This window comes from Erinaceus europaeus, chromosome X (assembly GCF_950295315.1).
Source record: "Erinaceus europaeus chromosome X, mEriEur2.1, whole genome shotgun sequence".
Classification (NCBI taxonomy): Eukaryota; Metazoa; Chordata; class Mammalia; order Eulipotyphla; family Erinaceidae; genus Erinaceus; species Erinaceus europaeus.
Window position 1 is genome coordinate 63,031,789 of NC_080185.1, and position 14,767 is coordinate 63,046,555.

At 40.8% G+C, this 14,767-nt stretch overlaps 1 long non-coding RNA gene across 2 annotated transcripts in view; it reads right to left on the reverse strand.

Moving 5' to 3' along the window:
• Positions 1-1,782: 1,782 nt before the first annotated feature.
• LOC132535851 (uncharacterized) overlaps positions 1,783-14,767 on the reverse strand; it is a 64,997-nt gene continuing 52,012 nt past the window's right edge. The window contains exon 4 of one of the 2 annotated variants that reach the window (XR_009547600.1): positions 1,783-1,966. This is a non-coding gene — a long non-coding RNA (uncharacterized LOC132535851). The remainder of the gene's footprint in view (positions 1,967-14,767) is intronic. The other variant, XR_009547599.1, reaches the window with a different exon arrangement.

The following is a 14,767-nucleotide window of genomic DNA, read 5'->3' on the forward strand; positions in this document are numbered from 1 at the left end:
AGATAAATGATATAAACATGCATGTGGCCGTGAGGCTTAGCAGGTAGAATGAATGTTTCATTGGCAGATGGGGAAATATGAGTGAGTACTGTTCTGTACTATTTAATATACTAGATAAGCTTACTAGATAAGTTTAACTATTTTGTTACATTATTTTACATGAAAAGTTATCATCAAAAGATTACTAAGGGGAAAAGTAAAAGGATACTAAGGTCATGTCAAATGTTTACAGTAGGTAACCTGAAGAGACTTCTACTGGCCAAAAATAGAATTTGAGCACAGGGAAGACAAGATAGCTCACTTGGTAGGGTGCCTGCTCAGCTGTGGGTGCAACCCAGCTTGGAGCCTGGCCCCCACTACATGGGGGGAAGCTATCAGGGATGTGCTGTCTTTCACTCTCTTTTTCTGTCTCCGAAAATAAAAAAAAAGTAGGTCGAGAGAAATGAAACCTCAGTGGCATTAAAAAAATTTGAATATGAAAAGGACTATAATGACTATAATAATGTCAAAATACAGTCCTCAGAAAAATATATATGAACCATTTAAAATATATGAAAGTACTGAAAGTTGGTCATAGTAAGACAAAGAATTTTGGGCAAAGAAAAAAAAAAGCAAGGTGGGTAAAAGTTGTATGATATCCTATCATTAACCTAAAAGAGAGGGAGTGGTATGCATACATTGTCTAGATAGATGATATGTAAATAGACGAATAATGTATAGAAAATCAAAATACTGAGCAGACTCCTAAGCTACTTTGATCTGGTGCTCCCACTGCATCAGGCAATGGGCAGCGGCTAGGTAGCGCAACTCTGGGAAGCTACACAAGCACAGAGATGCCCACACATCCCTTCCTTCCAGCACTGTAGTCACTACCCAGATTTCTTTGATTTTTTTTTTAATTGTCACCTTGGTTATCGCCAGGACGTGGTGCATTCAGGATGAATCCATTGCTCCCAGCAGCCATTATTATTGTTATTTAATTTGAAAGAACAGAGAGCAAGAAGGAGAGAAAGGGAGAGAGGGCTGCAGCTGTAACACAGCTTCACCACTCATGAAGTTGCCCTTCTGTAAATGAAGATCAGAGGCTTGAACCTAGGTCTCTGTTCACTGCAGTGTGTGTGCTCTGTGGGTGTGCAACTGCCCAGCTCCACTGAGATTTCTAAGGTTAATTCAGCTGAAGAGGTAGGTAAGAAAGAATTTAAGATGGTAAACCAAGCCTGCTCCCACAAAATTTGAAGCCAAATCAAAAACACAAGGCAACAGGAAAGTATAGACCTTCAAGAAAAATGAGAACTCAACTGGTTTAGAATGAGACTTACTTCTGTGAGCAAACCTGGGTTCAATACCTGGCACCACATATGATAGCATAGTACTCTCTTTCTCTCTCTCACTAAATAAGTCTTTTTGTTTTGTTTTGTTTTTTGTTTTTATTAATATTTATTTGTTGCCCTTGTTATTTTATTGTTGTAGTTATTATTGTGGTTGCTACTGATGTCATCGTTGTTGGACAGGACAGAGATAAATTGAGAGAGGAGGGGAAGACAGAGAGGGGGAGAGAAAGACAGACACCTGCATACCTGCTTCACCACCTATGAAGCGACTCCCCTGCAGGTGGGGAGCCAGGGGCTCAAACCAGGATCCTTCTGCTGGTCCTTGCACTTTGAGCCACGTACGCTTAACCCACTGCACTACCGCACAACTCCCAAATAAGTCTTTTTTTAATGTACAAAGATAAGGGGGAAAAGAAGGAAGAGAGAAATTCATTGTGATAGCTAAGCAATACACAAAAAAACTACAGGAATGGAGAAATAAAAAGGAAAGCATAACTTCTGATTCAGTGGGGGATCGAAAGGAGTCTTGTATTGACAAACATACTTACACCATGTCTTTCAAGTGGTCCCAGAATCTTCCTTCTTCCACAATATGGAAGAATGGTTGTTGTCGGGGGGACAGTGGGAAGAGAGAGCTAGAAATAGAGATAGAGATAGAGTTTACCTGAAACAACATTAACACAGTTTTTTTTTTTTTTTTTTTGTAGTGCTGGCAATGGCATGGCAATTTCACCGCTGCTGTAGTACACCTGCACTGTAGTGCAGGCATGGCAATTTCACCACTGCTAGGTGGTTTTGTTTTTTTTTTTTCATAGAGAGAAAAAAAGGGGAGAGATGTCACAGCAGTGGAGCATCTCCCAGTGCTGCAGTGCTCCTGTGGTGGTACCAGGACTATGTGTGTAGCAAAACATGTTCCCAGCATAGTGACTTATCTCTATGGCCCTAGACTCTCACTTTTATTTTTTATTAAAGGAATGTTGTTTTACTGGGTTTTTGTTATAACAGTAGTACAGGTTCACATCTCCCCAAACTGGTGCCAGTATAGCTCAACCATCATGAAACTGTCATCTCCTTCTGCTGTAGGGCACTGAGTCTCCAACTTCCCTTCATATTACTCTTGCCTCAGTCTTTTGAATCCTTGGATATGTTGAAAAAATTCACAGATTTTATATGACTACAGATTAATAGGAGTGTACATAAACATCATTCCCACCACCAAAAGACTGTACCCATCCCACTCCCCCACCCGAACCCTCACCCCCGCCTGCCCAATGAGGCTGAACATACATCCTCACCCTTAACCCAGGGTTTTTACTTTGGTGCCCTACTCCAGATTCAATCAAATCCTGCATTGAGTTTCCCTCTCTGTTCTTCTTTCTCCAGTTCTGTTTATGAGTGGGATCATCCCATACTCATCTTTATCTTTCTGACTTAGCTCACTTAACATAATTCCTTCTAGCTCCTTCCAAGATGGGTCAGAGAAAGTGGGTTCATCGTTCTTAATAGCTGCATAGTATTCCATTGTGTATATATACTTCAACTTTCTCAGCCATTCATCTGTTGTTGGGCACCTGGGTTGCTTCCAGATTTTAGATATTACGAATTGTGCTATGAACGTATGCATACACACATCTTTTTGATTGCGTGTTATGGAGTCCTGGGAGTATATCCCTAGGAGAAGAATTACTGGGTTATATGGAAGGTCCATGTGTAGCCTTGTGGGAGTTCTCCAGACTTCTCTCCACAGAGGTTGGACCAATTTACATTCCCACCAGTAATGCAGAAGATGTTCCTCTGTCCCCACAACCTCTGCAGCCTGTGTTGCTGCTGTCATTTTTGATGTATGCCATTCTTACAAGGGCGAGGTGGTATCTCAATGTTGTCTTTATTTGCATTTAAAAAAACTAGTATAGCCACAGGCCCTTTGGAATATAACTAAAATATGCCTACTAGCTAGCTACAGAATGGAGACCCCCTCCCCCAAGTCTTCATCTGCACTATTCTAGCCTTTAGGTTCATGATTAGTCAACAACTTGTTTGGCTTTATAAGTTGTCAGGAAATTGTGAGGAGCCTCACAAAGCACCCTGCATTTTTCTGCCTCCAGGAGCCTGGCATTCCTTAAAACATTAAGCCAGCTCCCCGTGCTCCACCCTGCATTCCTGATACTATGGCCTGACTACATAATCATTGTTTTGCCTGAAAGATCCCCACCCATTCCATTCCTTTGATCTATCCTCTTTCTACCCTCAAGACCCTCCCTGCCTGCAGGGTATTATTAATCCTACCAGTTAAAACCCTCGCAACAGTTGCTAAGGAAGTTCCTACCTTTCCAGACCCTTTTGCCTTTCTCTGCCCCTTTCCTAGCCATTTCCATTTCCGACTTGCCACTTCCAGGTCTGCCCTTTAAAAGCTTTGGCTCTCTGATCAATAAAGAATTGCACTGCCTTGCTGCTGCCATGAGCTTGGTTCATGAGTCATCTCCCTTGCATTGCTGAGTGAGTGGCTGCCCAGGCTGGCTCCAGTCATGTTCTCTCCAACCCGGAGAGTACGTGTCCAGGAAGAGGCACCTCCACGCTAGCCTGGAAATATGTTAACTCTCTTTTTAGCCACCAGGTTCCAGATGCTAGCATGATGCCAACCAGACTTCCTTTGACAGACAACCCCACCAATGTGTCCTGGAGCTCCAATTTCCCAGAACCCAGCCCCACTAGGGAAAGAGAGATGTCGTTCTGCGACGCGGAGGAGAGAGAGAGAGAGAGGAGAACCAGAGCGGAGAGGGAAAACAATTCTTTATTTGCTCAGGCACCTCAGAGTTGGGTGAGCGCAGCAGTTCAGGCCACGTGGAGATAGCCAAAATGGCCGTCTCCTGCTATGCGCCGCATCCTTCTGTTCACCCATGTGAAAAACGGGCAAGAGAACGAGGGGCAGAAGAAAAAGGGCTTTATAGGGCAAAAATCAGGAGTGACGAGCCAGGACAGGATTGGTTGGGAAAGGCACTCCGAGAATGTCCCAACTCTCGCAGGAACTAGCAATAGCCTGAGGGGACAACATGGCGGAACAGGCATTCTGAGAATGTCCCAACTCTTGCGGGAACTGGCAATAGCCTTCTTCTTCTAGCATTTGCCGGCAATAGCCTGAGGGGACAACATGGCAGATGTGACTACATCTGCACAATTTCCCAGCAGAGAGAGGCAGGTTGGGAGTATGGATCAACCTTTCAATGCTCATGTTCAGCAGGGAAGCAGACCTTCCACCTTCTGCAACCCACAATGACCTTGGGTCCATACTCCCAGAGGGTTAAAGAACAGGAAAGCTATCAAGGAAGAAGATGTGATACAGTGTTCTGGTGGTGGGAGTTGTACCCCTCTTTTCTTATGGTTTTCTCAGTGTTTCCTTTTTACATTTTTTTAAAAAATTAAAAATTAAAATAAATAAATCACAGATTTTATGGTAGATATTATTCACTTTTTTTTTACCATAGCATCTTTCATGCTCTGGTGTCTCTTCAGATCGAATAAATCTTTCACCTTTTACCATAGCATCTTTCAGGCTATTTACTGGTGGTGCAGGGTATCAAACCTGGAAGCTGAATTCCACAGATGAGCAAAACCATCCAGTAACTGTTCTTCACCTCTTATCTCATTTAGCACAATCACCTCCAGGTCTACACGTGTTATTCCATATTAAATTAATGTTTCACTCTGAACTTTCCCTTGCTTTGCTTCTTAAATTTCACCTATAAGTGAGATCTTCTAATATTTGTCCTTCTACTCCCAGAATCTCATTTTTAAGAAAAAGAAAAAAAAACTCCACCTCATCTCACTTAAAAAGAAAAAGACATATCAATAATAACTACAACAACAGTAAAAAAAAAACAATAAGGGCAACAAAAGGGAAAATAAATATTAAAAAAGAAAAAAGACACAGACTGGGAGTATGAATTAACCTGCCAACACCCATGTCCAGTGGAGAAGCAATTACCGAAGCCAGACCTTCCACCTTCCGTACCCCATGATGATCCCGAGTCCATACTCCCAGAGGGGTAAAGAACAGGAAGCCTTCCAATGAAGGGGATGGGATACGGAACTCTGATGGCGGGAATTGTGTGGAATTGTACCCCTCTTATCCAATGGACTTGTCCTTCATTATTAAATCAATAAAAAGAAGAAGACAATTGTGCAGCATTTAAAAACTGGCATATATTCTGAGAATTGTGTTATTAGATGAGTTCATCATTATGCGAACATTATAGAGTAATTATACAAACTTAGATGATATAACTAATTACACACCTAGGTTATAAGATAGTAACTATTGGGACCATCATTATTTATGGCTCTGTTATTGGTAGAAATGTTAGCCCATGCATGACTATATTTATATAAACACAAATGATTTGTTTAAGGAGGGAAATTATGTGTTGTCTCTTTACTTTTCTGTAGAGTCAGGAAATAGCAGAATTGATAGAGCTGTGTGTCAATTTAGCATTCTGTAAATTGGAGGCAAGGATGAATTTTATATCCTATTTTATGTAGCATAACAAAATGTTAATTTATAGTGATAATCATGGAGTTATCATGCCATAAATCTTTCAAATTACTTATTCATATTCTTGTACTAATTATACCAGTGAGCAAGAAAGCTATCAAAGACAATAAGGTTGTTGTCAAATGCATTCACAAACCAATATAAATAGGTCACAGTGCCCAGTTTGAATATCATTAAGAATTATGGTGGCATCTGGTTAAGTGCATGCATTACTATCTGCAGGAGAAGTTTCAGGACCAGTGAATCAAGTACTGCAGGTATCTCTGTGTCTCTCTCTCTATCTCTCCCTCCCCCATCTCAATTTCTCTCTATTCTACCAAATAACAGAAGTAAGAATTAGCCATCAGGAGAAGTAGATTCATCTTGCAGGTACCGAGTCCCAGCAATAACACTGGTGGCAGATAAAAAAATAATAATAATGAAAATTGGGGCTGGGCAGTGGCTCACCCTGTTGAGTGATCACTTTACCATGCACAAGGACCCAGATTCAAGTCTCTGTTCCCCACCTGCAGGGGGGAAGGTTCACACAGGTGGTGAATCCATAGTGCAGCTGTATTTTTTCTAGGTTTTTTTTCTTTATTGGGGGATTAATGGTTTACAGTAAACAATAAAATACAGTAGTTTGCACATATGTAATATTTCCCAGTTTTCCACATAACAATTCAACGCTGACTAGATCCTCCTCTGCCATCATGTTCCAGGACCTGAAGCCTCTCCTTACCCCAGAGTCCTATACTTTGGTACAATATACCAACTCCAGTCCAAGTTCTGCTTAGTGTTTTCCCTTCTGATAAGACAGGGTTTTAAAAATTATAACTTAAAAGAACAAAAAATGGTAGTACATTATTCCTAATTGATCTACTTCATACAATAATATTGGAAGTTTGTAAGTATAATAATTTTAGTACAGTGGCATTATCTCCTGATAAACATGCACTTCTTTTTTAAAATTTTTTTTATTGCCACTAGGGTTATTGCTGGGGCTTGGTGCCAGCACTACAAATCTATCTGGCACTTCCAATGGCTATTTTTTCCCTCTTATTTGATAGAACACAAAGAAATTGAGAGGGAATAGAGAGATAGAGAGGGGAAAGAGAAAGATAGACACCTGCGGACCACCTTCACTGCTCGTGAAGCATCTCCCCCTGCAGATGAGGTGGGGAGCAGAGGTTTGAACCCAGGTTTTTGCACTTGGTGATATGTGAAACATGCACTTCTTATCTATATATTTATTTGTGATTTAATATTCATTTACAAAGTTTTATAAACTTTTTAAAATTTATTTATAAAATGGAAATAGTGACAAGACCATAGGATAAGAGGGGTACAGTTCTACACAGTTCCCACCACCAGAGCTCTGTATCCCATCTCCTCCATTGGAAGCTTTCCTATTCTTTTTATCATTATTATTTTTATATTTTATTTATTTATTTTCCCTTTTGTTGCCCTTTTTATTGTTGTTGTAGTTATTATTGTTGTTGATGTCGTCATTGTTAGATAAGACAAAGAGAAATGGAATGGGGAGGGGAAGACAGAGAAGGGGAGAGAAAGATAGACACCTGCAGACTTGGCTCACCATTTGTGAAGCGACCCCCCCCTGCAGGTGGGGAGCCGGGGGCTTTAACCAGGATCCTTACCCTGGTTCTTGTGCCTCACACCACGTGCACTTAACTCACTGTGCTCCCCCCCCCAACCCCGACTCCCTGAAGCTTTCCTATTCTTTATCCCTCTGGGAGTATGGGCCCAGGATCATTATGGGGGACAGAAGATGGGAGGTCTGGCTTTTGTAATTGCTTCTCCACTGAACATGGGCATTGGCAGGACGATCCACACTCCCAGTCTGTTTCTACCTTTCCCTAGTGGGGCAGTGCTCTTGAGTGATGGGGTTCCAGGACACATTGGTGAGGTCATCTTTCCAGGGAAGTCAGATAGGCGTAGTGGTAGCATCTGCAACTTAGTGGCTGAAAAGCATTAAGATATAAAGCAGGGCAAATCAGGAACCTAAAGGCAAGAATGTAGCAGATGAGATTCAGGATCTCCATTTTGGAAAAAGCTAGTAGCTCTATGTTAGGCATATTCCAAGGGGCCCATGACTTTATTAATTTTTGCCTGTGCTCAACAGCTAACATGCAGGTGGTCCAAAGGTATTGTCTGGGGAAATGGTGTCAGAGTTGGAAATAGGACTAGATAGCTGGATCAGGGCTGCAGGTGTCTCTCTGTCTCTCTTCCTCTCTATATCCCTCTCCCCTCTCAATTTCTCTCTATCTCTATCCAATAATAAATAAATAAAAATATAAAAAAGAACCTGAGTTCAAACCCCCATTACCTCACCTACAAGGCTGGTAGGAGAGATTCATGGGTGGTGAAGCAGTGCTACAAATGTCTCTCTCTTTTCCTTTCTATCTACACCTTCCCACTCAATTGCTCTCTGTCTCTATACAAAATTAATTGGTTAATTAATTAATTAAGAAAAACAATAGTAACAAAGCAAAAATAATACTAGCTGCAATGAGCTGATGAACAAAATGAAGTTCATGAAAATATGTTAGAAATACATGAGTTTATAAAGATACAAAAAAGCTCCATTTTGGTCACTTTTAAAAGGATGAAGCTAAAAGAATTCAAACTGTCCCTTACAATGGAGTAATTTTTAGAATTCTCCCTTACAAAATTGTTCCAACTGATAAAGAAGGAATTATAAAATTGGAATATCACTACCTTATAAACCGCAGACTATTATTTACCCTATAAACCCTAAAACAATATAGGTAATGATGGTAATGGTCATCAGTCCCCACTAGCATAACACAAAGGATACTCAGTCAGATTCTGTACCTCTCGATGAAATGCTTAAATAACAAAATCCTAAATCAGATCAAGCTTCTAAATCTACCAGTTTACAGAAACTGTAAAAAACAAAAGAATATGTCACTCAGCACTACAAGGAGGGATGCAATCAGCAAAATCCAGAATATAGGGAATGCCACATGATAAAACATAATAAAGTTTTGTTCTTCAACAAGTGAATTGCAATAATAATCTTAAACTAGAGGGCCAGGCAGTGTTGCAACCTGGTAGAGCACATGTGTTCCCATGCACAAGAATTCAGGTTCAAGCCCCTGGTCCCCACCTGCAGAGCAGAAGCTTTAAGAGTGGGGAAGCAGTGTTGCAGGTGTCTCCAGAGTCTTATTGTTTTGTTATGTTTGTTCCTTTGTTCATGTTTTTTTTTTTTTTTTAACATTCTCCTTCTGGCTTATTTCTTTCAGTATGATTGCTTCAGTTTCATCCATGTCGTAGCCAAAGACAAGATCTCATACTTTCTTACATATTAGTAGTATCCTATTCTGTAGATATGTCATTTTTTGATTAATCTATTCATCTGCCACTGGTCACCTGGGTTGTTTCCATATTGTAGCTATTGTAAGCAGCGCTACATTGTATATAGAGGTGCATAGAGCTCTTCAGATCAGTGTTTTTATGTTCTTTGGATAGAAACCTAAGAGATGAATTATTGGATCTTATTGTAGGTCTACGGCTTGTTTTTATTTAGGCAATGTTTTTCTACAAGACCAAAGTTGTCACTTATCTCTAAAATATGTCAGTACACCTCACCTCCCACCAAAGTGTCATTTCCCTCTACCTCTAGCTAAACAAACAGTTCTATCAGTCTTTAATAAGCAAAAAATGATACAAATAAATGGACTTGGGGGCCGGGTGGTGGTGTACCTGCTTAAGTGCACATACATAGTACTATGCACCAGGAACTGTGCAAGGACCAAGGTTCAAGCCCCCACTATCCACCTGCAGTGGGGATGCTTCACAAGTGGTGAAGCAGGTCTGCAGATGTCTATCTTTCTCCCTTCCTCTCTCCCCAACCCTCTCAATTTCTCTCTGTTTTGTCAAATAAAAATAAAGTAGGAAAAAAAGGAGGGGGAAATGGCCACCGGGAACAGTGAATTCATAGTGCTGGCACCAATCCCCAGTGATAACCCTGGAGGCAATAAATAAATAAATGGATTTGTTATGTTCCTTGAACAAGCAGAAGGATTGGTAAAGTCTGGTCCTTAACCAAACTTGAACTAGGCTCCTCTGATTCCTTTTCCCAAGGAGGCCTCAACCTTACCTGCTTTTAGCAAAGTTTCCCGTTAAGTCAGTCTACTGAGAATTCTTACTCATGATATCTGATCTAGTTCCTCATTATGCACATATGATGTCTCAGCTCGTAAAATGCCTTCAGCAAGAAGCCTGTTAGGTCAGTTTAACTGTATCCTCACTATCACTGATGCTTATTCTCAGTAATTTCTGTCCATTTACCCCTGGTCCTGCTCATCAGCTTTAAATCCCAGGAGTCATACTTGTATTTTGAGTTGAGTTTGGTGTCTCTCCCTCATTGCAATAGTCTCAAATTTACTTCTAATAAAATCATTAAGATATTTGCATACTCATGTTTACCATAATGCTAAATACATAATACATAAATACATAATGCAAAATACAAAAGCCAAGATTTTGATAACAATTCAAGTGCCAAATGGCAAATGACTGTATAAGGAAGTTGTGGTATATGTAAATTATGGCATACTACATATTTGTGAAAAATATTTTGGAAGGTTTTATGTTATTAATTTTCCCAAATCATTTTTGTGATTAATATACATTTAATTTCAAGTTATACAGAAAATATTAACACACATGTAGACAAAACAGTAAAGCAGGGAGTTGGGCGGTAGTGCAGTGGTTAAGCATACATGGCGCAAAGCACAAGGACCGGTTAGGATCACGGTTCGAGCCCCCAGCTCCCCACCTGCAGGGGAGTCACTTCACAGGCAGTGAAGCAGGTCTGCATACAATAACAAATAAAAAAGAAAAGAAAAAATAATAAAGGAAATGTAATAAAATACAAAAATTTGAAAATCTGACAGAATATGGTAGGGGCTTCAGTTTGTATGCTTTCAAGTTTTTTTTTAATTTTTTATTTAAGAAAGGATTAATGAACAAAAACATAAGGTAGGAGGGGTACAACTCCACACAATTCCCACCACCCAATCTCCATAACCCACCCCCTCCCATGATAGCTTTCCCATTCTCTAGCCCTCTGGGAGCATGGACCCAGGGTCGTTGAGGGTTGCAGAAGGTAGAAGGTCTGGCTTCTGTAATTGCTTCCCCGCTGAACATGGGCGTTGACTGGTCGGTCCATACTCCCAGTCTGCCTCTCTCTTTCCCTAGTAAGGTGTGTCTCTGGGGAAGCTGAGCTCCAGGACACATTGGTGGGGTCTTCAATCCAGGGAAGCCTGGCCAGCATCCTGGTGGCATCTGGAACCTGGTGATTGAAAAGAGAGTTAACATGCGAAGCCAAACAATTTGTTGAGCAATCATGGATCCCAAGCTTGGAATAGTGGAGAGGAAGTGTTAGGGAGGTACTCATTGCAAACTCTAGTGTACTTATGCTTTCAGGTATATATTTTGCAGTAGTTTATGGATACGTGTGAACATAAGCTCTCTCTCACAGAAACTGGTGTATATCTAGGTTATGGGACTTTGTTAGAAAGTGAACTACCTGAGATGAAATTAGAGTGTACTATAAAAGGAAAGGTCTCACCCGAGTAATGAAGCTGAAGGGTTGTCATTCCACACGTGAAGTCTCTGGACACAGTCTGAGGTGAAGCATGTTGAGGTGGCAATCATTGTGTTGGTTAGGTTGTGATCGGCGGATGCAATATTATTTGGTTTGGATTGGGAGATGCATACGGGAGAGTGGGCCCTATCCAAGGGTTCTAGGACTGGGGGAAGTAGGGGCTCTATAGTGGAGATGTGAGGTTCCTGCTGTCTTAGGGTTCAAAAAGACAATCGATAGTTAATGTTATCATCACATTATTTGGTAATTGGGTTAACTTTGAAAAGTCCTTTTGTTATGGTTTGCTGTACAGTATCCAGTATCTTGTATATAGCTGTGCTATTGGATGCTTCTAATCTACTTGGTCTAGGCTTTTGAGAGAGTTCGCATATCAAATACATAGCCTATATATTAAAAAGATTCAGTTTGTGTTTTGAGAAACTTTGAGACATACAAATGATTTTCCCCCTCTCATATTAATTAACTACTGATTTATATGTCTACATTTTGCTAGGAGTGTACATAAACACCATTCCCACCACCAAAGGACTGTGACCCATCCCTCCCGCCCACTCCCACCCCCCACTGGCCCAGGAAGCTGCATGTCTACCCCTCACCACTGGGTTTTTACTTTGGTGCCCTACTTACAATTTGATCAGGTCCTGCTGTTAGTTTCCCTTTCAGATCTTCTTAGTCAACTTCTGTTGATGAGTGGGATCATCCCATACTCATCTTTATATTTCTGACTTCGCTCCCTTAACATAATTCCTTCTAGCTCTGTCCAAGATGGGTCAGAGAAGGTGGGTTCATGGTTCTTGATAGCTGCATAGTATTCCATTGTGTATATATACCACAGCTTTCTCAGCCACTCATCTGTTGTTGAGCACCTGGGTTGCTTCCAGGTTTTAGCTATTATGAATTGTGCTGCTATGAACATAGGAGTACACACCTCTTTTTGGTTGGGTGTTATGGAGTCCTTGGGGTATAACCCCAGGAGAGGAATTACTGGATCATATGGAAGGTCCATGTCTAGCCTTCTGAGAGTTTTCCAGACTGCTCTCCACAGAGGCTGTACCAATTTACATTCCCACCAGCAATGTAAAAGGGTTCCTCTGTCCCCACATCCTCTCCAGCATTTGTTGCTGCTGTCTGCTTTCAAGTTTTATGTAAGAAAATGTCCATGTCCAGTGGAGAAGCAATTGCAGAAGCCACACCTTCCACCTTCTCCACCCCATAAATAATTTCAGTCCATACTCCCAGAGGGATAAAGAATAAAGAAGTAGCCTTTTCCAAAATGGAGACCCCAAATCTCATCTGCTATAGTCTTACCTTTAGATTCCTGATTATTAAACAATTTGTTCTGCTTTATATATTGATGCTTTTTCAGCCACCAAGTTGCAGTTGCTACCATGACACCAACTTGACTTCCCTGGACAGATGATTTCACCAATGTACTCTGGAACCCCACCTCTCCAGACCCCTGCCCCACTAGGGAAAAGATAGAAACAGGCTAGGAGTATGGATTAACCTGCCAACACCCATGTTCAGTGGAGAAGCAATTATAGAAGCCAGACCTTCCACCTTCTGCACCCTATAATGATCCTGGGTTCATGCTCCCAGAGGCATAAAGAATAGGAAAGCTTTCAAAGGAGGGGATGGGATACGGAGTTCTGGTGGTGGGAACTGTGTGGAGTTGTACCCCTATGGTCTTGTCAATCATTATCAAATCAATAAAATAAAAAAAATAGGGAAGCTTCCAAGGGGGGATAGGACATGGAACTCTGGTGGAGGGAACTGTATGGAATTGTATTCCTGTTATCTTACAATTGTGTTCATCAATATTAAATCACTAATGATATTTTTTAAAAAGGAAAACAAAATTACTTTTAAATGTGAATTAAAACAGATCATTAAATATGATTACTACTTTAAACAGCAAAAATAATAATAAATAGCAGTTTGCAATATTATAAGATTACAGTATACCACACCCACCTCCAAAGTTCTATGCCCCCCCACCCTCTCAATGATTGCCATCACAGTTGTCACAAAAAATTTCTAGGCCATTAAAAAAAAAACTTTTAATTGCTCATTTGTTTTCTCAAGTTCTTGTGTTTCAATTCTCTAGATTCCACTGTCTGAGTGAAACCATCCATTACCTGTAAGAAAACATGAAAATTTTCCTTTGCTACAGCATTGATGGAACCAGAGGGATTTGCACCAAGAGAAATAAACCAGAAAAAGGCAAATATCTGGTGATGTGTGGGATTTAAGAAGTAAATCATGTGTGGGATTTAAGAAGTAAAGCCAGGGAAAAGATAGGATACAATATTAGTAAACCTTTGCTCTATACCAACAGATCTGAGGACACTAATAGGGAAGGGGCAAGAGACTAAAAGCAATTTTGAGGCCCAGTGTCATGTGATGGAGGGAGATAATGCTTTGATGATGGGTAACATGCTACATAATTTTAGGGAGATGTGACATTGCACTTCTGAGGTAACTATTTTTAAAACATTTTCCCAATAAAAATTACAACAGTAGACCGTCAAGCGGTAGCGCAGTGGGTTAAGCGTACGTGGCACAAAGCACAAGGACCGGCATAAGGATACCAGTTTGAGCCCCTGGCTCCCCACCTGCAAGGGAGTTGCTTCACAAGTGGTGAAGCAGGTCTGCAGGTGTCTGTCTTTCTCTCTCCCTCTCTGTCTTCCCCTCCTCTCTCCATTTCTCTCAGTCGTATTCAACAATAATGATAACTACAACAATAAAAAAACCACAAGGACAACAAAAGGGTATAAATAAATAAATATTAAAAATTAAAACAAAATATGTCTAGGACTGGGTAACTGCACATCCAGTTGAGCACATGTGTTATAATGTTAGATAAAGAAAAGAGAGAGGAAGAAAAGGGGAGGGGAGGGGAGGGAGAGGAGGAGGAGGAAGTTCCCCAGTCCAGTGGGGCTCAGACTTGAACCTGGGTCATGTGCACGACAAAGCATGAGCTATCTTTCTGGGCCTATATTTGTATTCTTTGATGGGCTGGTTATCTGAACAAATGACTAGAACACCTACCTATTAGCCCTTGGGAGAAATATGAACAGAAAAGACAGTTCCTGGATGCCCTCTGCAGTTATCACCTATTTGCCTGAAAAAGCATGAAACCAGAACAAGAGAAATGAGCTGGATACTTCCCATAGCCTGTGCTATCAAGTTGTGACTTGATGCAGATATTTTATTCACGTTACAGTTATAGATCTATCCTTAGAACGGACT